Source organism: Bos mutus, chromosome 22 (assembly GCF_027580195.1).
Source record: "Bos mutus isolate GX-2022 chromosome 22, NWIPB_WYAK_1.1, whole genome shotgun sequence".
In the NCBI taxonomy this organism is placed as follows: Eukaryota; Metazoa; Chordata; class Mammalia; order Artiodactyla; family Bovidae; genus Bos; species Bos mutus.
The window spans coordinates 45521372-45546933 of record NC_091638.1 but is presented as its reverse complement, the minus strand read 5'-3'; the positions used below and the strand labels follow the sequence as shown (position 1 = coordinate 45546933).

Sequence of the window (25562 nt, the reverse complement as noted above, 5' to 3'; positions counted from 1 at the left end):
ACTAAGATTTTCTGATAGTTTCCTAGGTATCCTAAGACATTTTGGCAATCACTGAATGGGAATCCTCAGTTGTATGTATCCACCTATCTTCCAAGGGTTCATCTGCAGACCAAATAACACCCAATAAAATCTCGAGGTCTAAGAATAAAGATGGGGGCCTCCTTGCCCCTGCCTCTTAAACAAGGGAAGCACTTCTCCACTGTGTGTAGCTGAATGTGACTATGAACAATGAAACACAAGTCAGCCAGCTCTGTTTATGGTGAGGCTTTTTCTTCTATTTGGCAATACAAAGGGTTAGAATACAGCTGCCAAATTCTAGAGCCCTTCAACTCTGTGCCAACCTGTCAATTTCAAGAATTACCTATTAGAACAATTTCTCAGGAGACGAGTTTTAATCCAACTCAAGATAGCTTCTTAGAAGTTGTCAATGTACTTCTGGTTCTTCTGATGGTCATCGAAGTAAGTCATAATCAAGTCTCCCCACAAGTCTACATAATCTCTTTCCCCCTCCTCTTCTTTTTTTTTTTTGACACTGAATGAAGTTGAAATTCCTCAGATAGAGAATTCAGACCAGGGCACATGCATGACTGTAGTATTCTCATAAATCAAATTATGCAAAATACATGCAATTACCAGCATTACCTGCTTGAATAAAGGAGCCTTTTTTTTTTCCTCCCGAGACATAAGAACAATCTGAAATCTACTTTTCTTGGCAGATTAAGTTGCCCATCCATCTCCAGGCATTGGTACTTGTTCAAACTGGTGTAATGGTTCTGCAAAGACTGATCCTAAAGGGCCCCCCAATTCATATTTAATCTAGAGATAAATGCAGCAATCAATCTTTCCTGGGGTTTAAGAGAGCTATTGTATTCCACTAGATGATGTAGCATGTGCAACTATTGTTATGGCTTTCTGCCCTAATGACTCAAAATGAACATTTTTAGACAATCTAAACTGGCAGAGGCATCTTCAACAGAGGAAATGTACATTGGGGAGAGGACCGTTACTTGAGATTTTTTCCCCCCGAGGTTTAGGGAGTAGCTGTCATTGGAGCTATTACATCATGCAGACAGTGTATTAATGCAAAACACTGCAAAACCTGCTTTAAAAGGAGGTGGCAGACTAGATGGAAAGCTTGAGGAAATCTTGCCTGTATCCATAGAGCTGCTATTCCTTCCTGCTTAGGTGAGTTTGGTTTTAGTTCATTTTGATGAATAAAATTATTAAGTGACCCCACTGTCTCTGTTTTATTTTTCATTAATCTTGGGGGGAAAAAAAACAGATTTTAGTAGAATAAATGTGAGAGTAGAGTTGAAGGTAGTCTTTGTATGAGCTGGCTCTAGGCTAGTCTCCAAATTGGGGGAGGAATCTGCTAAGGGACTGGGAACCCCACCCAGGGTATGCCAGGCCCTGCATCATGGAACAGCAAGGGAACCGTGAGAATCGACCTCTGAGGCCTGCTGGGAGGACAGGAAGATTTCAGAGTACAGACCATGCAGCAGCACTAAATCCCAGCAGATCAACAAAATCACTGCTGTCTCTCAGGGCTGGCAATAGGAAACTGTAGATTTGGAGAAGGGGCAACTGCTCCACTGGAAGGTTAGAACATGCCTCCTGGCTCTACCAGGAAAGGGAACAAAGACCCAAACAAAATAAAAGAGAAATGGATGGAGGGATGTTTAGGCAGATGCTGTTAATAGAATCAACAGTATGAGAGGTCTCCCTGTCTAGGTGCGGAAACAACCTAAAGAGGCTGAGCAGGGTTGGCATTTCAAGTGGATGTGGAGGGAGGGCTCATCCCAGGAACAACAAGAGGGGAGGGTCACGAGCCAAGCTTGGGAGATGGGCTGAGAACCCACAAGGGAGAGTACCTGGGAGGGCAGTGCTCACTGTCTGGCTGCACCTCTCTGCTGGCACAGGCTGGGAATGTAGATGATCCTCTAGGAGACAACAGGCATACTGGGAATTGGTAATGTACAAAACTCTAGAACTATAACCCAGACTCACCTTCACGGAAAACCCAGTATCTGGGGAGAAAGAACTGCCAAAAAGCACACTATATTCCTTTTTGCCTTCCCAAATCTCCACTTCCTGGAACAGGAGTCATCAGGGGGGTGTCACCTGCCTGATCTCCCACATCATAGCCTCCTCTTCCTATCACAGTCTTCCTGTCACCTATGTCCCCAGGTCATAAAATCCTGGGGATTAGAAGGGCTTCATTTGTTCTCTCATTCTTTCAGGCAGCACTTATTTATTGAGCACCTACTGTGTACCAGGCCTTGTTCTGGAAGTTGGGGGTAAAATGATGAGCACAATTTTGCAAAGGTCCTGATTCATTCATGGAGTTACTATGACTTAATGGGTAGAAGGAGGAATAACAAGTGGGGAAGTGTTAATTAGTTACACAGATAAAAGGTAAACTTCGATGCTTCAGTGGCACAATCAATTAGCACACAGTACTCAGAAAACGTAAATTGCTCAGAGGTCTTTCGTTTTTTGCCAGGACTGCCAGATTCCAAGTTATTGGCGCCTTCTTCCATTGCTAACATATCTGCCAGCTCCAAAGTGGCTGGTTCCAAGAGCTGTCAAAGACCCAGAGGCTTCAGCAAGGCAGCCTATTCAATTTTCACTGGCTGTCCTGACTGCAGGCTTGTTGCTTTCAGGTACAAGTGCGAGGGAAGTAAAACAGAAAACTCCCTGTTTGACAAACATCCAGCTCCACTCAAAGTCACTCCTCCCCTCTCAGCCCAACTTTCCTTATGATGCTTGAACTCCCAGGTCTCTAATGCAGAGTCCTTCATGCGTCAGACCTCCAGGGAACCTGCCTAACCAGACACGTCCAGATGCAAGAAGATTCAGCCTAAAGCAGGGAGGGCAAATACCCTGCTCTGATCTATGTGTAAAGCCCTCCAAGAGTTCAGTTCAGTCACTCAGTCATGTCCGACTCTTTGCGACCCCATGGACTGCAGCACACCAGGCCTCCCTGTCCATCACCAACTCCTGGAGTTTACTCAAACTCATGTCCGTTGAGTTGGTTATGCCATCCAACCATCTCATCCTCTGTCGTCCCCTTCTCCCCTCGCCTTCAATCTTTCCCAGCACCAGGGTCTTTTCAAATGAGTCAGCTCTTTGCATGACGTGGCTAAAGTATTGGAGTTTCAGCTTCAACATCAGTCCTTCCAATGAACATTCAGGAATGATTTCCTTTAGGATGGACTGGTTGGATCTCCTTGCAGTCCAAGGGACTCTCAAGAGTCTTCTCTAACAACATAACTCAAAAGCATCAATTCTCCAGCACTCAGCTTTCTTTATAGTCCAACTCTCACATCCATACATGATTACTGGAAAAACCATAGCCTTGACTAGAAGGACCTTTGTTGGCAAAGTAATGTCTCTGCTTTTTAATATGCTGTCTAGGATGGTCATAACTTTTCTTCCAAGGAATAAGCGTCTTTTAATTTCATGGCTGCAATCACCATCTGCAGTGATTTTGGAGCCCCCCAAAATAAAGTCTGACACTGTTTTCACTGCTTCTCCATCTATTTGCCATGAAGTGATGGGACCGGATGCCATGATCTTAGTTTTCTGAATGTTGAGCTTTATGCCAACTTTTTTACTCTCCTCTTTCACTTTCATCAAGAGGCTTTTTAGTTCTTCTTCACTTTCTGCCATATGGGTGTTGTCATCTGCATATCTGAGGTTATTGATATTTCTCCCAGTGATCTTGATTTCATCTTGTGCTTCATCCAACCCAGCATTTCTCATGATGTACTCTGCATTTAAGTTAAATAAGCAGAGTGACAATATACAGCCTTGATGTACTCCTTTTCCTATTTGGAACCAGTCTGTTGTTCCATGTCCAGTTCTAACTATTGCTTCTTGACCTGTATACAGATTTCTCAAGAGGCAGGTCAGGTGGTCTGGTATTCCCATCTCTTTCAGAATTTTCCACAGTTTATTGTGATCCACACAGTCAAAGGCTTTGTCATAGTCAATAAAATAGAAATGGATGTTTTTCTGGAACTCTCTTGCTTTTTTGATGACCCAGCAGATGTTGGCATTTTGATCTCTCATTCCTCTGCCTTTTCTAAATCCAGCTTGAATATCTGGAAGTTCACAGTTCATGTAACTATTGAAGCCTGGTTAGGAGAATTTTGAGCATTACTTTGCTAGTGTGTGAGATGAGTGCAATTGTGTGGTAGTTTGAGCATTCTTTGGCATTGCCTTTCTTTGAATTGGAATGAAAACTGACCTTTTCCAGTCCTGTGGCCACTGCTGAGTTGTCCAAATTTGCTGGCATATTGAGTGCAGGACTTTCACAGCATCATCTCTTACTAAGGTTTAAAAATGTTTTGAGATTGAACAAGAGAGTATTCCTTTGAGTAATCAATGACATCTGTTATAGACATGAAAATGTAGCATCCTCTATGACACTCAAGCTATGAACACCCTCAGAATTCCTTCAACAAATATTTCAGTGCTTACTATGTACCAGATGTAGCAGGATACGAAGAAGACTGATTTGTAAATCAGGACACCAGCCCTAGAACAAAGCACTATTGGGGTATTCATAGCTAGCCTCTTCACACATTCATTCATTCATTCCTTCAACAACTAACTGCTGCTGCTAAGTCGCTTCAGTCATGCCCGACTTTGTGCGACCCCACAGATGGCAGCCCACCAGGCTCCCCCGTCCCTGAGATTCTCCAGGCAAGAACACTGGAGTGGGTGGCCATTTCCTTCTCCAGTGCGTGAAAGTGAAAAGTCAAAGTGAAGTCGCTCAGTTGTATCCGACTCTTCGCGACCCCATGGACTGCAGCCTACCAGGCTCCTCTGTCCATGGGATTTTCCAGGCAAGAGTACTGGAGAGGGGTGCCATTGCCTTCTCTGTCAACAACTAACTGGTGATTATTAATTCTGTAACAGACACTGTGCTTGGTTCTGGGGATACAGTGGTGAACACAAAGGACTAGATTTTACCTTCCTGAAATTCAAAGTCTAGAGAAGAGAATAATAATAAACAAGTATACAAATACATGACCAAACTTGACAGCATATTAAAAAGCAGAGACATTACTTTGCCAACAAAGGTCCGTCTAGTTAAGGCTATGGTTTTTCCAGTCGTCATGTATGGATGTGAGAGCTGGACTGTAAAGAAATCTGAGCACTGAAGAATTGATGCTTTTGAACTGTGGTGTTGGAGAAGACTCTTGAGAGTCCGTTGGACTGCAAGGAGATCCAACCAGTCCATCCTAAAGGAAATCAGTCCTGAATATTCACTGGAAGGACTGATGCTGAAGCTGAAACTCTAATACTTTGGCCACCTGATGGGAAGAACTGACTCATTTGAAAAGACCCTGATGCGAGGAAAGACTGAAGGCGAAAGGAGAAGGGAACGACAGAGGATGAGATGGTTGGATGGCATCACCGACTCAATGGACATGAGTCTGAGTAAATTCCGTGAGTTGGTGATGGACAGGGAGGCCTGCGTGCTGTGTCCATGGGGTCACAAAGAGTTGGACACGACTGAGCAACTGAACTGAATTGAACTGGTACAAATACATATAACTTCAGATAAAGAAAAGTGATAGTTAGAGAGGGTAGTCTTCAGTGAGGCTCACCTCTGTGAAGGAGACACCTGAACTGATTTCCAGAGGATGGATATAGGCACATTAGAGGGAAGAGCATATCCAGCAGGGAAAACAAGAAGTGTAAAAGCTCTAAGACAAGAATGAGCTTTAAAGACCGAGCCAGAGGGGTTGGAGCTTAGAGATGAGAGGAAGATGATAGCAGATGGATTTGGGAAGGCATGCAATGGACAAAGGCTGTACATCCTAGTAAGGGACTGGGGTTTTACTGTATTTTTGTGCTTTAATTTTATTTAATTACACAAATATAGAGATATGCATGTAAAGATGCAGTGCAGGAAGCAGACATGATCTAACTTGTGCACTAAGATCTGTCCTCTGCCTGCTGTGAGGATGGACTACAGAGCTGGGATAAAAGGAGGACCATAGTTTCCTGGTCTATAAAATGGGAGTGTTGGACCACATGGGTTGGAAAGTTCTTTTGTCTCTGAAACTCTAACATCCGTCCATGACACACCAGGCTCAGCTCGAGGGCCACAGTGAGCCTGTCTGCACTGTTCACTGCTATCCCCCTTGGAACACTGCCCAGGGCCGGACACACAGTAAGTATATACTGAATTACCATCTGCTCTCTGTATACATATGATCTATCCTCCTGCCATTAAGAAGTCTTCCTTCTATACCTAAGAGCTTACCATCACTGTTGATAAGGTGGAGTCATTCAACATGTATTCAGGGACGGGCTGGGGGCTAAGAGTCAGCCCAGCCTGGGCTAGGAGTTCTGGGGCACACCTGGCTGGCTACCATTTTTCAGAATTCTCAGCTGTGTCTGTCTTCTACTCTTACCTAGTGTGGTGAGCCTCACACACAACCATTCACTCTGGGGCAGTGAAATAAGCCGTCAGCAACCCGGGAACAACTCAGAAAGGCTCTGAGCCTCACCTCTATGAGCTTTCCCACCCATGAGAGGGGTTGTCGTGCGTATTAGATAAGAAAATGCCCCAAGTTCAACATGGTGCCCCCAGTGCACCATCAAAAGTCAATATTCTTCGAATTGCCGTTTCATTATTGAAAAAGGCTACTTAAGGTTATTTCCCTTCCTGTATCTTTGCTCTGCATTTTCACTCATCAGAACTGAGCCTGGCATCCTGGAATGATTAAAATCTGCCAAGGAGGAGACAGTCTCTTAACGTGTAACCAGCTCCTGCTATAGTCATCCTCATTTCAGCTCAGGGCAACTCTGTTGTTCCATTGCTCTGACCAAAACATGCCCTCTACCCACCACTCTCTCATACTCCACCATCTGACCCTTCAGCATTCCAACTGGCTCTGTCTTCAACGCAGATCCACAGGTGGACACCACAACCGCCCCGCTGTCACCCCTTCATCTGACTCACCGCTGTCTATCGCCTGGATCTTTGCGGTGGTCTCTTTGCTGGTGCCCCTGTTTCTGCCCTTAGCCCTGCAGCCTTTGCTCAACATAGCAGCCAGGGATCCTGCTGAAACGTTACATTGCAGCAAGTCATTCCTCTGCTCAGAAACATCTCACAGGCCTCTCATCTTACTCAGGGTCAAGCTAAAGGCATCCCAATGGAACCAGCCTTGCCTGACTTGGCTCCTGATTACTCTTCTAAAACCATTCCACTCTCCTTCACCCACTTACTCTATTCCTGACACACAGGCTGCTTTGCTGACCCCACCTCAGGGCCTTTGCATTTGCTATTCCCTCTGCCTGGAATGTTCTTCCTCCCAGATACGAATCTGGCTGGCTCCCTTATTCTCTTCAACCTTTGTTCAAACCTCAGCTTCTCTGTGAGGGCTTTCCTTACTTTGTTTTGTTGTTCAGTCACTCAGTCATGTCTGACTCTTTGCAACCCCATGGACTGTGGCACCCCAGGCTTCCCTGTCCTTTACTATCTCCCAGAGTTTGCTCAAATTCATGTCCACTGAGTTGGTGATGCCATCCAACCATCTCATTCTTTAACTGAAAGTCCCTAACCTCAACATTTCACATACCCAACTTTTTTGCTTTTCAGTTTTTAAGTTTATTTATTTTTACTTGAAGGATAATTGCTTTACAATATTGGGCTGGTTTGTGCCATACTTATATGTCCTTTTCTCCTTTAAGTATTTTTCTCCTTAGTGCTTACCATCATCAAAATATCATATGCTAAGTTGAAACTTATGGAATTACCAACTTTTGGACCTATGAAATTGACAATGTGATATGGGTCAACCCAATATTTGTCTTACTTATCTTGTTGATTGGTTTTCTCCCTCTAGAACATCAGCTCCATGACAGTTGGTTTTGTTCATTGCATTTCCAGTACCTATAATAGTGCTTATAGGCAGGAAGCATGTCCCAATCAATAGTCACCTGATGAACAAAGATGGTGGCTCAGTTTCAGTTAAAATGAAAAAAAAAAAAAAAAAAATCAAACTGCTGACAGGTGTTCCTGGGATAGGCAGTTTTGGTTACAGTATCCTGGGCTTATTGTAAGAGCAGTGGGAAAAGCTTTAAGTATATTTTTCGGTTCACTAAACACCCAGAATATACTGAAAGGGAACAGAGATTACAGAGGGAAAGGAGGCTGCCTTTGTATATATATTTATCCAATTTGAGATTCTTGTCATTTTATTCTCCTCTCCCCCAAATTTGGGCTGCTACTTCTGCCTGATACCCAGAGGATTCTAACCAGAAGTCCCATAATCATAATCTTTAAAAAAAAAAACAACATCCTTTTGGCTGCTCTGCATAAGTTCAAGGCAGTAATTAGCCCTACAGCCTTTGAGACATGGCACACCCTCACTTATCACACAGTTTTAATGTGATATGTTCAGTCTCGAACCAGGCTGGGTGAAACACAGTCCTTACTTTGGGGAAAGAGGAGACAATGAGACCGAACCACAATGTTCCCAGTAGTCCAGGAACCACCTAGCGGGCTGGGACGAACGCCCAGGAGATCTCATGCAGGGAGGCATGATGTCAACATTGGTTCTTCTCTCAAGTTAAGATGAATTCCACAGCCCAAGTTCAGGACGGAGGATGCATTTAGACACTGGGGAAGTTAAATTCCCTGAGCTGTGGCCTGAAGCAGGATGACAAAGCACGCAGGGATCCCAGACTCAGAGGTCTTTTGTCAGTCTCATGGTGTGGCGATACGCTCTCTCTCAGCTCTCCTCTTGGTGGGTTCGGCTCTCCCTGCCCTGCTCCAGGGGCTTCCCGCAGACTTGGGTCACACGCGGTGACACGAGCCCTCCCTCTGCAGGTTTGCTTGTACAAGGCCAGGCTTTTGGAGCCACTCATCCACCCCACACCCTCTGCCTTGAGCCTTGAGCCTGGGTGGCTGCCACCAGGTAAACAGCATGGTCTGGCCCAGCCAGGGGGAACATAATATTCTCTTCCAGTCAATTTGCTTTATTTTCCATTTAAAAAGAAAGACCTTCATTGAAATATCCATTAATATTAACTAATTACTAATATTTATTTTGATGTGGTTAAGAGAATGGCATGTTTTACAAGCTTTAGACACATAAAACACAAGCCCAGTTTGGTTCCTGCCTCATTAAATTTTAAATTGTTATAGGTCACTGCTTACACCAACACTAACTCCCTGGTCCAACTAGAGAACAAATTTTAATTCAGTGGGCATTTTAACAGAGTCAGAGCCCTTGGTAGAGGGGGTCGGGGGAGCATTTACAGTTAAAGCAGGAGCCTGGCATGCCTCAGAAGTGCCCACATGTGTCATTCTGCCTTTAATCTCATTACCCAGCTTCCAATCTACCAAACTTCAGGGGAAAGAACTTCTTTGACTTTAATTTACTATTTTCTTCCTTCCTCCTTTCTTCTCCCTGATGAATAAAGGCCTGTGTGTGTTTGTGTGTGAGAGAGAGACAGACAGACAGACAGACAGGAGATACCATGAACATGTGCTAGGGAATAAGACAGAAAAGATAGTAAGAGAGCTCTCCCCAAGCTTGACCGGAAAAATCTGATCAGAAAAATACTTTCCCTTCCCAAACTTCTGATATTCACAGTAGCAGACAATTTACTAGCTTAAACCTGCTCTTCTCTGCCAATCTCTGCCACTTTCCAGATAAAACGTGATTTGTTCTGTGTGAAGTTTGTTCAGGAGAAGTCGGTGTATCAATATAATCTGCATAATCCACTTTCCTTTCAAAAGGAAAGAAGGACAATGAGCCTGTGAGCCGGAGGAGAACAAGGATTAGAAAGACAGCTTGGTGGTGGTCCCCCAGTGCAGCCTCACTGAGCTAGAACTAAGACTCCCTCCATCCTGAGACTGGGCGAGAGGGTCCCCTGGCCTGGGCCCGTGCTTTGAGGTCCTGCATATCAAAACACCCACATGCAATTTTTCTTTTTCTTTTTGGTTTCTTAAAAAAGTTGTTGCCATTACTGCAACATTTCAATGACATTTCATTGTCATTGAAAGTTTAGCAACTGACCAAGTAAACTGAAATTACAAAGAATACATGAGCTAAACTGGGCCTACATTTGTCTTCTTGCCCTAAGCCCTGGAAAAGTCAAATACAGGCCTGTCATGTCCCAAAGAGAGAGGATAAACATGGCAATTGGAGAGGTCCTCGTGGAGGAGACTAAGGAATAAGAACGTAAATGGTGATTTAATTCTTCAGGCACAGAATGTGACTAAGGCTAGAACAGATGCAAGTGAAACAGGGATGGAGCAGTGAAGTCACTGAGAGGATACGGCGGGACTACGAGGATGAGATTCACTAGGATTCCAGAGAGTCACGAGGGACATCAACTGCAGATTTTCCAAACCAGAGGAACCTTGGAGCAGAGGGAATATTCCTACACACAGAAATAGCAGAAGTCTCTGATGTGCATCCTGCTGCTGCTGCTAAGTCACTTCAGTCGTGTCCGACTCTATTGGACCCCATAGACGGCAGCCCACCAGGCTCCCCCGTCCCTGGGATTCTCCAGCAAGAACACACTGGAGTGGGTTGCCATTTCCTTCTCCCATGTGCATCCTAAAAGGACGCAAAAAGCAGCATAAAGGCAAGCTGTGGCTAGCCGACATGACTCTGGATACTGGCTCCAGAGCATTCCAGAGATTATAAGCTGAAGCTGATAACCAGAGAAGCTTGACGCAGACTTCTCTAATCCTTGGGTTCCTTATAACTGGCACCATCCCATAGAGTTGCTGGGAGAAGAAAAGAGAAAGCAGAGTAATACCACAATACCTGACACAAATGCAAAAACATACAAATATTAGACTTTCGCACTATGGTTAGAGTTACCATCAGTATTTTTAGCATTAGTATTAATAGTAGATTTTCTGTTTAATGTGAGTCCATTTGGCCAGTGGGTTTTGAAGAAACACTCTGATAACTGTGACTCCTCAGCCCAATCTTTTCTGTGACTTGCTTACAAGGCCCAAATGTCTCCCTCTTCATCGTCCTCTCACCTCAAGGAATTTGAAAACACATCGAAACAACAACAACGCACAGCATCTCCAAAAGTGACATGTCATTTCTCCCTGAGGACAAATGGCTCTGCTTGCAGAAGCACTCGGCACCCCAGGCTTCACACGTGGTGTCAGTGTCCCAGGAGCAGGGGCATGGGGCTTCAGTATGCCATCTAAAGACCCGTGCATCACCAGATTGTGGGGCAACATCTTGCTTAAAGGCGGAACTGTGCCCAGCGAGAGCAGGAAACAGCTATGGCTTTGTTACAGTAAGAATGAAATTTCATGTGGTGAGCTATAGACAGGGCTAGAGATGAGTGTTCTTTGCCCACACCCCAGGACACACCCCCAGGCCACCTCTGGGTGGAAGTCTGGCAATAAGAGCAGGCACACAGAGGCTCTAGCAGGACACAAGACGGGGAAGTGAGGCTTTGTTCTCATCTGAGCTTATTTATGGAAAGCCTCCAGCTCCACTGGAAATGTTGCTCATTATCCAGAAAACCAAATTTGTGCAAGTTAATTTACAACTCGAAGACGTAATGTTATGGAGTAATCTAGACTTTGATTTATAGTAAATTTCCTACTGGCATGAATTTTTATACACTGGGCTTTAGCTGATCCCCCTAACCGACAAATAATGCTCAGCAATTATACACTATCAGGCAAACATGCTGTAACATACACTTTTACCCTTAATCCTGTATATAAATTTTACTTTTTATACTTGTGTGGTTCTCTTCCACATGTGAATTTTAGAATACTGTGCCCATTTAGTGTATTGTTTATCATGGTGAAATGTGACATGATTGTCTATTTCCTATATGAGGCAATTATGTTAAAAATCATGTTCATGAAGTTTATTCACGTTTCTTAAAAGAAACAAAACTTTCAAGGCATAGGAAATTTCCTTGATGATGTTTCACATCTGATTAAATAAGATTACCAGTCTTCATTGATGGTCAGTGTGACCCTTTTCCAATGAATAAATCCAAATATCCATGTGGGAAAAATATATCTTAAATTTTTCAATAAAGAGATTTGTTACACTAGAACCCACAAGTGTATATGCATATGCTTATGCATAATTAAACAAATACATGTGGGCATGAATATATGTACATCAATATGTGTGCAGGTGTTCCTTAAATCCTAGGAGGGCTACTGATAATGATTAACTGTAGAGAAAACCAGCTTCTCTAGAAATATTATTTGGGTAACCATGGCTCTTTTTAAGAGTCTACTTTTGGCATCCCTTCCACCCTCCACCCATTCAGAATGGTGTGGTGAGGAGGAAGGATGCTCATACACAAAAATACTAGGAAAACAAAAAGTAAAACAACAAAACCCTCTTTCTTAGGATATCTAATCAAGAAAAAAAGGATGGTAGGAGAATTCAACTAATTACAGAATGACTGAAAGCCAAGAGAATATAACAGACAAAGAAGAGATCAGAATAAGGACAACAGATCTCTATCTGGATGAAATGGAAACTAGGAAAATAAAAATAATAAAATTCATTGGGAGAAGGAAGATAATACCTCAATAATCATGAAATAAATGGCCCTGGGTTTGGGTTCCTTAACAGGGTACTCTCATACTTTCAAGAACAGATCAATTTTCTCTGTCCGCTTAAAGAATTTTGGAAATACAGACACTTCACAATTTAATTTTCAAAACCGTCATGGCTTATATACATAAAAGAATAAACTATAGGCTAATTCCACTTATGAATATGATATAAAAACTGTAAGTCATAACACTTGCAAAGAAAATCCAGTAACACATTAAAAGAATAATATAAACAGGGCCAAGTAAGATTTATTCAGGCAAAGTAGGATGGTTTAAAATTCAGAGTTCTATAATATAAATCATCACATCAGTAATTTAAGAGACCCAAATATGCATGTGATCACCCAAGTCAAACGTTCTTAATGAGTACACATCATTAAGTACATGAGGTGTATTTAATGTTTGGTACACATCACCATCATGGGCCTGATTTTTAACATAGCAAATTATCCTGCAGCATATCTGGAGCAAGTCCTAATTTTTTTTTTTCAATGCCCTCTGGGAATTCCTTTGTATACTCCTGAGAGCCACTACTTAGAAAAATGCTTAGGAGGCATTTGGTAAAAATTGAAAAATTCCCGTTATAAATTTATAGGAAACTAAAAATAAAGAGTGTACCTTTTTAATAAGGATGATCTCATCTGAATGTTGAACATAATAATGGTGAACTACTGGCAGCATTCCCAAGAAAACTAGGTACAAGACAAGGATATTCACTCTAGTCACTAGTATTTAGTACTGTTCCAGATATTCCAAGTAAGTAACAAGACAAGAAGAGGATATTAAAACACAGCTATTGTAAAAGAGAAGCCAAATCATGATTATTTATGGATCATGTGGTCATCTACTCAGAAAACGTAAAAATCAACTACAAAACTACTCAAAATAATTCAGGAAGGTGACAGGTTAAAAAAATGCACTAAGTCCTCCTATAACTTTCACTGCCAGTTCAAAAAGACAGTGGGAAAAGTTTCCATTTATAACACCCAATAGGTATATAAAACAGAATAAGCATAAATCAATTAACAAGTTCCAATTAAAAAAATATCAAAATAGAAAAAAATCTGCAACTTAGAATTAAAGCCATACAATAAATGAATATAAATAACAAAATATAAAAGAACATATGAATCATAACTACTATTTACTGCATGTGCTTCCCGGATAGCTCAGTTGGTAAAGAATCTGCCTGCAATGCAGGAGACCCTGGTTTGGTTCCTGGGTTGGAAAGACCCCTGGAGAAGGGAAAGGCTACCCACTCTAGTATTCTGGCCTGGAGAATTCCATGGACTGTATGCGGTCCATGGGGTCGCAAAGAGTCATTCACGACTGAGTGACTTTCACTCACTGCACGTGTAATGTGCCGGTTACTATGTGAAGATGAGTGTCTTACATGCATTATTTCATTTCCTACTCAATAATACTTTACTGTTAGCTTAGACATGCTACAAATATACCCATTTTACCCCAGGTCACAAATCTAGTAGGTAGTAAATCCTGAATTCAAATCCAGCCAAATCTTCCATGTTCCTGGCCACAAATTTTATGGCAAATATCTCCCTTCACTGGGTCTGGAGCATCTTGTTCTGTAGTTCTGTGTTATGTGTCAGTAAACGATATGCCAGGAAGAGTTCCTGAGAATAAAAATCTTTCCACATCACTATCTACTAAAATTTTCTAAATGGGGAATGGCAACAAAAGGCTCTAAAGGAAATCATCAGAGAATTCCAGGACCTCCACTTGTGGTATGTCGCCCACATATATTTGGACACTTGGGCATAGCTGTTGTTTTGGGTTCTTGCCAAAGACCTTGGACAAGAAAGCTTGCTTTTGCTGAGCTGAGTACTCTGTGAACAGTCACAATAATGCTGAGGTAGACACAACAAAGCCCAGAAAGAGATGTCCAGGGCTGTGACATTTTGCAAAGGATACCCATATTTACCACTACGGTTCAAGTTCAGACCTGCCCCTGAGACCTCTTCCAGAGTCCTTCATGTGAGACTGAACGTAACACTTGAACTCTTGGAAGGAGAAGCATTGGGAAGAAAATATCCCTAAAAACCACAGCCCTTCCTATCAGCATAGGTACTTAGAAAACATTCCCTGACTTCTCCAAATGGGGGTGGAACCATTTAGTTATCTATGAATTTTCAAGTTCATATAATTTAATTTTTAAAAAACTGTTTTGTCAAGCCTTGTTTCCTTGGTCCCTTTTCTTTGAAAGTCTAAGAGGAGAAAAGGTCCTTATATTAAAAAACAAGGAAGAGGCCTACAAAGGACTACAGACCATATTGGAAAAGCAACTTGTGGGGACCTTCCTGCATTCCATGGTGCTTCCATGTAAAACAGGAATGGCCAAGCTATCAAAAGAAGGGATCTGAGAGGACACCTCATTTCTCACTGATCTCTCCCCACAGGCTCCCCTGTAGATCTAACTGGACTTTCAGGGAGGGGCACCTCATATTGGTTCCCATTGTGTACTCTGAGACATTCTTGTATATTAAGGCTTTCCCACACCTCAACTGAATTCCTTTCGCTCTTACTTCTCCAGGAGGACATTCCACCAAGGAAGGTCTGCCTGTGTCAGACATACACCTCTGCTGCTATAAAAGACCACAGGTGATTTACCTAAGGAGTAGTTACAGCATTTTCCTAGGTGCCTTGGGTTGTTCAGGCCCATTGCTTTTTCTACTTACCTTCAGCTCCTCTCACTCTTGCCCTTTGCCTCTTCATCCTTTTGCATTTCAGAAACAGGCACCATCATCTGGCCATTTAATCAGACCATCAGACTAGGTGACCCCTGACTTCTCTTTCTTACCCACCAGGTTCACTCCATTTATTCATCCCAAATCAGTATTCTTCTCTCCATTTCCACTGAGAAGATGTCTACCATGTCACTTCTCACAACCCCAATAAGCTCCTTACTGACTGAGCCACTTTTATCTACTTATTCAATAAATACTGAGTCCCTCCCATGTTCCAGGAACTATTCTAAGTCCTGGGAACATAGCAGCATAAATAAGCAAGAAAACAAAAAGCCAAGAGGGGGTGAGAGGCACTGTCACGAGCAGGGATCAGGAAAGGCCTCCTGATGGCGCAGAGGCTCCTCCGCTACCACTCTCTCTCTCCGAGGTCCTCTCCTCCCTCCACAAGACAGCTGAAGCACCCTTTCCAGATACAATCAGACCAAGCTACCCGTCTACTTGGAAATATCCAATGACATCTTAAATAACATTCATCACCCCCATTATTTTTCGCTTCTGTAACTAAGAGACGTCCAATGAGTATTTGACTGGTACACTGCCCGTTATTGCCACTGGAAATACTGATGGAATGTATAAAACACTTTTCACCTCTTGGATTTACAATCCAGTCACTGAAACAATTGTTTATTAAGTACTTTTATATAAAAAAACAACTATTTGTCTCCTGTGCACTAGAAGCATTTAATGGCAAAACACAAGCAAGGCTCCGTTTCATTGCAGAAGTCTGCCCTCCCAGCTGGTTCACAAGCTCTCTTCTAGACTTCCAGTCTTTCTGCAGATATTTTTCCACTGTTTTGTACACAAAGGGTACTCAATAAACATAATAAATAGAACATTCTATATGCTAATTGGGCAGTATGTGTAAGGTCACAACAGTTAAAATGTCACATATTCATGACATTATGACAACAATATTAACCACAATAAATACTACCATTTCTTGAACAATAGATTAAATAGTTTCTTTGTGTTTACTCATTTAATTGGCACTCCACTCAATGAGGTAGGACTATCTCCATTTTACAAAACAAGTAAAATGAGGTTCATCCAGATAGCAAATGGCAGAGTTATAATTTACACCTTGGACTCTAAAGTCAGAAACAGCTGGTGTGGCCAGCCACAGCAGAGACCACAAAACACGAGTCCATGTGCTTGATACACAATGAGGCCAAGCAATACCAAACCGCTGGAGTTTGGAACAGAGAAAGGTTTATTGAGTGCCATGCAGGGAGATGGGTGGCTCACACCTTAAAAAATCCCAAACTCCCTGAAAACTTTCAGCAAAGCCCTTTTGTAGGAAAGGTAAGGGAGGGGCATGGTTAGCTGTTACAAACTGCCTGGTGTTACACCCTGTGTTCTTGAGGTCAGGTCAGTGGTCAGGTAACAATGTTTCTGTAAATCTCCACCAAACAAACGTCACTCGCCATTCTGACAAGAAAGGCAAGGTCCCCAGGCACAACTTTCGCCCTCTGAGATCCAGGTCCTGGCTGAAGAGGCAGATCTCAGATGGCAGCTCCCTCAGGGCCAGGCCCCTAGACCTGTCCAGATGTCATTGCTGAGGGAGGCAGGCACCCAGGGCCCGATAGTCCTCAGGCTCTTCAGGACACCCAAATGGCAGGGGCCAGGTCCCCTAGACTGTGTCCTATGCACAGTGCTGTAGCAGTTAGGTTACAGAGGTGGGGATGGGGGACATGGTCACATGGGATGGCCTTGCTGAGGGATCTGGAGCCCTGCAGGACACAGCCTTCAGCCTGTTCCCTGGCCTCCCAGCTCCCCTGAAGGCCAGGTGAGCTGGAGGGCTCCTGGGAGAAGGACAGGATCTTCCTTTTACCTTACTCTCCACCTGAGGAACTTCACTCCGCCCCTACTATCACTCAGTCACTGACCAGCGGTTGCTTGTGGGCGGGGCCCACTGTGGTGCCAACCAATGACTGAGCAGGACCACTAATGGTCCCTTGGTAACTACTGCTGGTAAGGGGTGGGCTGGGTGTAATGGTGCACAGCGATGGCCTCCTGCTAAGGACTGCACTCTGCCACCCTATCTATTACAACACTTTGCTACAGCTGAATCACTGAGGTGTCCCACACAGAGCGCACTCTTTTCACTCTTGCCATCAAATGATTCTCACCCAACAGAACCTAGAATGATGCAGTGAATACTCACCAAAGCATGAAAAGAAGGATTTGCAAACATTTGTATAAATATCTGCACTTCATATGAGGAACTATAATCAGTAGCAAGGAGTTTGGGTTTGGAAGGCTAATTGCCTGGGCTCAAGTGCCAACTTGGCCACTCCATGGTTGAATAACGAATCTGAGCCTCAGTTTCCCCATGGATAAAAAGGAACAAATATCTGAAATACCAGTAAATACTTTGTATGTGTGTGTGCTAAGTTGCTTTAGTCATATCCAACTCTTTGTAACTCCATGAATTATAGTCCACCAGGCTCCTCTGTCCATGGGATTCTCCAGGCAAGAATACTGGAGTGGGTTGCTATTTCCTTCTCCAGGGGATATTCTCAAACCAGGGATTGAACCTGGGTCTCTTACACTGCAGACAGATTCTTTACTATCTGAATTAACAGGAAAGCCCAATAAATACCTTAGCAATGATTAATTATTATTTTAAAAAATGTTTTATAAATGCTGATTTTGTCATACCAACAGTCCACTTATCATGAGTGTTAAACTGACTCATTCTCTTTCCCCTAGAATGACAGCCCTAAAGAAAAACTTTCAAAAATACCATGACATTTAAAAATATCATGATTATCTACAGGTTAACCTCCAAGTAATACTGATGGCACTCTCTCGATGTGGCTACCACTTAGAATTACTGAGGTTGGAGAAGGCCCATCCTTGAGAACATAGAATAGTCATCTGTCTTGGGTACTGACAAAGCATCATAGTTTGCCTCTACAACCAAACACACATTCCCAAGATGGCGTTCCAACACTAAAAGCCAGAGGTGGCCATTAAAAAGATACAATATTAACTAAGAAACTAGGGTTAGCTGTCAAATATCCAAAATTATACTGGCTCCCATGACATATCTGCCTTTCACCCCCAATCACTACAGATTACCTCACTCTATGTCTTTAAACTTGTTTTTTAAATTACATGAGATTAAGATATTATGTTAAACTAGGATGATTTTGTTCTAGAGGGGAAAACTATTTGTTATAGTAGATAATATTCATTGTGCATAGGCTGAAACAGATCATGGTCTTTTAGGAGTAATTTTTTCACAGGTTATGTAAAAGAGGCAAAATTCTGTGTTTCTGGGCTCATGGGTGTTTACTGTTTCTGTTTCAATAACTCATTTGTCTCCCCCCATCTTTGTGACTTTTCTCTCTATCTCCACAGGAGAACAGAATGAAGATTGAAAGAGAACTGTGATTTGAGATCTGCCATAGAATCTGTTCACCATTTCCTGTCTTTTCAGAAAAAAACAAAAGGTTTCAAGAGACTTTCTGTAGAGCTTGTCAAATTTCTTCATATTGGTCAAAAACTTATCTAACTGTGTAAAAAACGCTACCTGGTGAAGTCATAGGGCCCAAACAGTCATATCAACCCAGGAACTCATGAGCTATGCCTGGCAGTAAAAAAGCCTTCCCTGGTCTGTTCAGTGTTTCAAGTCCCTCTTCCAACATGGCTCCTTGGAGAGTCTTCTTCACTTTTTATGTTTTAACATCTACTATTCTCTTTCCCTCCCATGTTTTTCTAAGTTTTGTGAGTTCTACTCAAATACAATAAGTCTGTACAAATCACAATAACACAGGTGAAGTTTTCCTTGGTTTTTTTTCAAATTGTGCTTCAATCACCAACTACATGAAGCCAACTGGGAAACATCCCTTAGTCTGTTGATATTTGTCAGGAGTTAACCCTTTGCATTGGAGAAGGCAATGGCACCCCACTCCAGTACTCTTGCCTGGAAAATCCCATGGACGGAGGAGCCTGGTAGGCTGCAGTCCACGGGGTCACGAAGAGTCGGACATGACTCAGCGACTTCACTTTCACTTTTCACTTTCACGCATTGGAGAAGGAAATGGCAACCCACTCCAGTGTTCTTGCCTGGAGAATCCCAGGGATGGTGGAGCCTGATGGGCTGCCGTCTATGGGGTCGCACAGAGTCGGACACGACTAAAGTGACTTAGCAGCAGCAGCAGCAGCAACCCTTTGCATGCAGGCTAGGAGGAGGGTGCTGCCAAAGTTAGTTTCCACAAATGCCAAGAAAGAGTTGCTCATTTAGGCTTTCATCATATACTAGTTAGCACATAACCAAAGATTTAATGTGAGAAAGCATCACAGGGGAGGGAACCATAATACAATGCTATGAGGGTTTCAGAAAGGGTAAAGGTTTCTTTCAGCTTCAGGAAAGACTTCCTGGAAGAGGTGTCATTTAAGCTAGGCCTTCTATACATAAATTAAACAGACAAACATTTGACCCAAACAGAATGACTAGAAGATGCATCTGGAAGTGAGATTTTTTAAGATACACATAGAGAATCTTAAAATAAGTCCGGATCAGAAGACTTTCTTAATATTTCTGTTTAACCTTTGAGTGTTCAGATGACAGAAAACGGTTTCAAAATTAACCAGCATCATCCTTTGTCATCTCACCAAATCTCACTGCAACTTATTCTAAAAAAGATATGGTATTAAACTTGTAAAGTTTCAAGGTTTCTTCTCCCACCTTTTCTCAGTTTCTTCGTTAAGCTAACCTCAATTCCTGTGCAATAATTTTGAGCCTATTTCTTCTTCCTGTTTTCATGGGCATAGGCTGTTTTCCATAGTCTTTACATTGACTGCTTTTCTTCTCTTCCTGACCTCCTATTGCAGGGCATTAACATAATCCTCAACTCTCTCCTTCTCTGTGAATCTCTCATGGCATGAAGAGTGCTCTGCCTTGTGGCAATGAAGAGGTAGGGAGAGATGCCTCCTGAGATATGTACAGTCTGCAGCTTCTCATTAATGCTGCCCAGAAGTGCCCCTGACTTTCAGCAATGACTCACTTGGAATGGGTTGTCTTGATTGGATCCATACAAAGCCCGCTCTCCAACACCTTCTGCTCACAAGAGTTTGTTTTTCTCCTGTTCCACTGAACTGAATCCAGTCTGATTGTTTCTGATCACTTCTTTAACATATCAAGGACACAAGGAATTCTAATCCTTTCCTCCAAGGTGCCAGCTACTTCTGAGTGGTGTGCTTTCCAACTCAGTGGTTAAAAGGACTTTGAAATCAACCATGTGTTTAAAATACTGGACAAAGACTTAGATCTTGAAATGTGCACTTATCCTTTCACTTACTTTCTTAATTCGTGAACTGACTACCACGTATGGATCCTGCCTGTACATCTGTTTTAGATGTGGGAATTTCTTTTAATTCCTTCATCATCTGAGTTAAACTCTCCATACTGTGTCACATTTAGCTTGCAAATATGCCAACATACGGTAGAATAATTTTCTTTTGCAAATCTGATAAAAAAATGAGCCAAGTCTTGTCCTTCTGTGGAATGTGTGTGAATGGTGGTAGGGTAGAACTTTAAGTAGAGTTCTTTAGTGAAAACCAGGACATGGCTTTACCATGAATGTTTGAAGGGATTGCAGAGCCCTCTACATGCTGAATCCAATGTCATGGAAATATTCAAATGTCTTCTTGATGCCAAGTTCCATGCCCATGGAAGCCATTCCAGAGGGACAAGAGAATTTGGTCTCCAGGGTTGCATCCATAAAGTCTGGCCTCACGATTAACTGCACATGTGTGACTGTGAATGTAGGTGTGTGCATGAGGCTCTCCTGCTGTCATTGCCGATTATGAACAACCATATCTATAACTTTGTCAGGTTTATTATGAGACAGGCACTATGCCAAGTATTTTACATAAATGTTAACTAGCTTTCCCAATAAGTCTGTTATGTTGAGGGTGTGTGTGTGTGCTAAGTTGCTACAGTTGTGTCTGACTCTGTGAGACGCTATGGTCTGTAGCCCACGAGGCTCCTCTGTCCATGGGATTCTCCACACAAGAATACTGGAGTGGGTTTCCATGCCCTCCTCCAGTAAGTACTATCATTATTCCAATATTATGGATGAATAAACCAAGGCTTAGAAAGACAGACGACATCTGAACCAAAATCTGTCTACTCCAAAGTCTTGACCAATACCTGCCTTTCTGTTCTGAATGTCTACAGTGAAGCCAGAGTCCCAGGGAATGGTACTCCAGGTTTGGGTTGTGGCTGAATTAGAGGGTGAGTTTAATGAGCCCTACCCAAGGACAATGGCAGCATGTTCCTCAAGATGGTAAAAAATGAAAAGTGCCCCTGTCCTGTATCCAAAAGGGAAGATCTACTCAGCTCTTAGAAAGGTCACTCCCAGGAAAAAACATAATGCTTTGAGTCCATGCTATAGAATACATATGGATGCAAGATGAACCATGGGGCCAGACAGACCCAGGTTTTATACTAGCTCCCTTAACTATGATTTTTATCTTGAGCATCAATTCCTTCATTTGTAGAATGGAGATAAGAATAGTACATGCCTATGAATACCTGGTTGGATACGATTTAGCGACTGAACAACAATTAATACCTAGTAGGGTTGTTATGTGGAGAAGAAAACGGCAACCCACTCCAGTATTCTTGCCTGGGAAATCCCATGGACAGAGGGGCCTGGTGGGCTACAGTCCATGGGGTCGCACAGAGTCAGATAAGACTTAGCACGCAGGGTTATTATGAGAAATGTGCTGAATAAGGCCCAGTGCTTGATTGCTAAAAGACAATTTTTATTGTTGTTAGCCAAGCTCAGCCACCTCCATTCAGAATAGGGCTTGACTTGGCATCTTATTTCTTATATGAATACTTCACTATTAACTTTGTATACATTTTACCTCATATAACATCTTTAACTAAATATTGGATATTTCTTTTTATTTTAAATGAGGAGTATGAAGAAAAGAGCTAAGAAACATTCCTCTCTCCAGTAAATCTAAAAAGACTCAAGCCAAATCTTTATTAATCATAAGAGCTCACAGGAGAAGATTTACCAGTACACATCTGACAATAATACACCTGCAGGCTCAAAAGAGTTTCAGCATCAAATATTCAAGAAGAGACCACAACTCAAGCCCAAAGAAGTCTCGTAGCGGTTTCTGAAACCCAGAGGCTTTCTAATTCCTAGACCTTTTAGGACCTATGATAAATAGTCTATGAAAGAGACCTTTCCAAACCTGGGAGATTTTTGACATGGACCCAGCCCCCAGTCACAAGTATTACTTACTATGAAGACAAGAGCGTATTCATTCTTGCAATCCTTTCATTATATGAACCACACAAAAATAGCCCAGTGTTTCCACAGCCTCTATATTAAACTTCCTGGTAGAAGGGAGAAGAGAGGCTTCAACTAATCCCTCATGAAAGTGAAAGTGAAAATTGCTCAGTTGTACTTGACTCTTTGTGACGCCATGGGCTATGCAGTCCATGCAATTCTCCATGTCAGAATATTGGAGTGGGTAGCCACTCCCTTCTCCAGGGCATCTTCCAAACCCAGGGATCGAACCCAGGTCTCCCACATTGCAGACAGATTCTTTACCAGCTAAGCTACCAGGGAAGCCCAAGAATACTGGAGTGGGTAGCCTATCCCTTCTCCAGGGGGGATCTTCCTGACCCAGGAATTGAACCAAGGTCTCCTGCATTACAGGCGGATTCTTTACCAGCTGAGCTACTGTCAAGCCCTTAATCCCTCACAGACCTAGTTAAATCCATTATTTCACATATTGTTTCAGTCAAATTTTTCTGTAGTAAGACTCTTATCTAAAAGCCAAGGAGAATATGTCAGCGGTTGGGTCAGTCACAATGGGAGGAAGAGTCATGTGTCTACCTTAAAAGATGGTCCAGAATTTCCACTGACAATCTCCTAGTTCCTTAAACACTGAGCCATAGGAGCCACTCCTTAAAAAGTGTCTTGAGTCCAAGCCATGTGCTGGGAAGTGCCCATGAAATCTCTGTTTCTCCCCAGCATGATCATTAGCTACAATGGGAGGACAGGAGAAAATTCAAAGTAAACAACAAAAAGCAACACAAAAGTATTTTGATCATTTTGTCCTGTGGATTTTTGTCTTGGAGGTTATTTTTCTTAAGGATTCCTCAATTTTCATGTGGATATACCAAATCTATCATGTAGCTAGGATGATACACAGACAGGAACAATGGCTAGGTCTCCCTGGACCCTAATATGGTGTCCCTTGGGCACCATATTATTTCCACAGCTCAGTAGTTGGCCAAAGGCTTTGAACACACAGTACGTTTTTTCTGGGTCTTGGTTTCACAGATACAGACATATATAGGCTGGAACAAATGTTCAGGAGAGTTAGCTCTGTTCAGTTCTGAGACCTAAAGTTTCCATTTTCAATTTGTCTTTAAATAAATGTATTCAATAGAGAATAACATGCATATAGAAAACTTCACACATCGTAAATATACAGCTTCATGCATTTCACAAAGTAATCATACATATGTAACAAATGTATGTTATTCAGTATCAATGAAACAAAATAATTTATGTGCAAGAAGAAAGTAAAAGTAACTATCTCAGGAAACAGAACATAATGAGCACCCAAAAGTCTTCCTGTGCACTCTCTCAGTCACTCCCTAACAGGGGTAATCACTCTCATGAGTTCTAAAACCACAGATTGGTTTTGCTTACTTGGACTTAATTGGATCACATGTTCTTTTCTCTCTTGGCCTGGCTTCTTTCACTCAACAGGCTGGTAAGATTTATCTGTGTTGTGGAGGTTACAGTAGTCCATTGTCGTTGCTATACAGTGTTAGCCCTAGCCTCGGGTTTAACATCTATGATTACTATTAAATGTCCCCAATTTTGAGCTATCATGATCCACCATGACTGCGCTGCAAACAGAAGCAGAAAAACAAAAGAAGCCACATGAACTGTCTAGGAGAGTCTTTGTTTCCAGCATCTCGGGCCATGGGTGCTATGTTCTAAGTCCTCAGGAGCCTTAAGCTCAGAGAAGCTGAAAACAAACTGTCAACAGCACCAAAGCTATTTGAGCAGTATGTTTTGTACTTTCAACTATTCCGTGGAATATATACATATTAGATCCCGGCCCCTTAGGAGTTTTTAAGCAGAAAAGACAACACTGATGCATAGAGAAATTATAAAGACAAAGACAATACACCTAATACACAACCTAGCTTAAAGAAAAATCATTCAGTATCAATGAAACAAAATAATTTATGTCCAAGAAGTAAGTAAAAGGCATTGTACAGGGTTACCTCAGGTAAAACCGCTATCATTTTCCAAACAGTTAGTCTGAGAGGAAGTCACAGGGTTGTAATCTGGGGATAATAAATTGGATAGCATTTTAACAATTTTAGCAATGTTTTTGAAAAAGGAAATAAAAACTTTCCTATTTAAGCAAACGATCAAACACAGGGGGTCATGAGCTTACTGGTGATGCAAAGAGGCAAGAGAAGTTCCAGAGCCATCATCCCTTGACAAGGCCAAGAGACCTTTTGGCATCAATATGATTTGATTTGGCAGCCAACCTTGACACTGTTGGGACTCGTCAAACTGAAGGGAGGCTGTACGGCTGGCCAGATTTAAGGCAATGACTTAGCCTCACAAACCTGGACTATTGCAAAATACTCTTGACTGGTTTCTAGTCTCCTACTGTGACTCCTTCCCTCCATTCTCTGAACTGAAGCCTGAAGGATCTTCTCCAAATACAAACTTAGTCATGATATGCCCCCATTTAAAAACCTCCTGTGATCATCTATTGCCTATCGGATAAAGTGCAAATTCTCCACTGTGGCTTCCAGGTCTCTTGGGATTAACCTCTGTTTATCTTGCCTTACCCATTTCTCATCATATTCCAGCCATATGGAACTTCTTATAATTTCATCCACCTAGAATGCTTTCCCTGCAGCCTCAGCTGGCCTAATTCTGCTTCTTTTCAGGTTTCAGGGAACTGCTGGTTTCTCTGAAAATGTTTCCTTGATGGCTCTTCAATGTCCCTGCAGCCTCCCACAACACACTAATCACAGATTGCTGTCCGGTTCCCTGCTGCAGCTGTGCTGGCCCGTGCCTCACCCTCACCCCCTCAGCACTCACAACCACAGAATCAGCGTGAGTCCTACTGCGGAAGTCTGCAACTCACCTGAGGGCTTCTTAGCTGCCCTG

General features: G+C 42.5%; 1 protein-coding gene across 3 annotated transcripts in view; it reads right to left on the bottom strand.

Moving 5' to 3' along the window:
* Positions 1 to 25562, bottom strand: part of ERC2 (ELKS/RAB6-interacting/CAST family member 2) — a 996367-nt gene that overhangs the window by 259568 nt on the left and 711237 nt on the right. The gene's annotated exons all lie outside the window — the stretch shown is intronic.